Below are 744 nucleotides of genomic sequence, written 5' to 3'. Positions count from 1 at the left end.
TTCCGGTTCCAGATAAATTTTAGGAATGATTTCTCTATGTCTGTGAGATATGTCGGTGGTAGTCTGATAGGGATTGCATTAAATCTGTACAGCAAAAATTATTGATCTTTAAACAAAAAAGGGGAAAAAAAAAGGAAATAAGTTACTTAGGCATATGGAAAAACAGACCATACAACTTTGTTTTATTTATTTATTTAGACCATACAACTTTAAAACTAAGAGAGAAAACTATGGATGTAGCTCAGTGGTAGGACAGTTACCAGGAGGCACAGGACGCAGGTTCAGTCCCCAGCACCAAAATAACTGGGGGATGGAAGAGACGGGTGGGGGTGTGTAAGATGTTGGGGTGCTTTGTTTTGTTTTCTTTTGTTTTTTTGTGACAGGGTCTCACTGTGTAGTTCAGGCTGGACTTTAACTTGCTATGTAGGCTAGTCTAGGCTCGAACTCACAGCAATCCTCCTGCCTCAGCCTCCTGAGTGCTGGGATTATAGGCATGCACCACCAGGCCCGAGGTGTAATAATATATGAATAAATTTTAGGTATTCTCAGTAATTACATTTGGGTGTTTGCAAGCCTGCAATACATGTAACTCTACAGGATAAAGTAAACAGACTATGATAATATAATTCTATTTTACTCTCTGCCCCAGAGAATCAGAATTTCTAAGGTATGGAACACTGAATACAGGAAAAGCTAAACAAAAAATTCTATGGTCTTGAATTTGAATTGGAAATATCTCATTAA

Source organism: Octodon degus, unplaced genomic scaffold (assembly GCF_000260255.1).
Source record: "Octodon degus isolate 3935 unplaced genomic scaffold, OctDeg1.0 scaffold00020, whole genome shotgun sequence".
NCBI classification, from domain to species: domain Eukaryota; kingdom Metazoa; phylum Chordata; class Mammalia; order Rodentia; family Octodontidae; genus Octodon; species Octodon degus.
The sequence above is the reverse complement of the archived record's forward strand: the minus strand, read 5'-3'. Positions refer to the sequence as shown.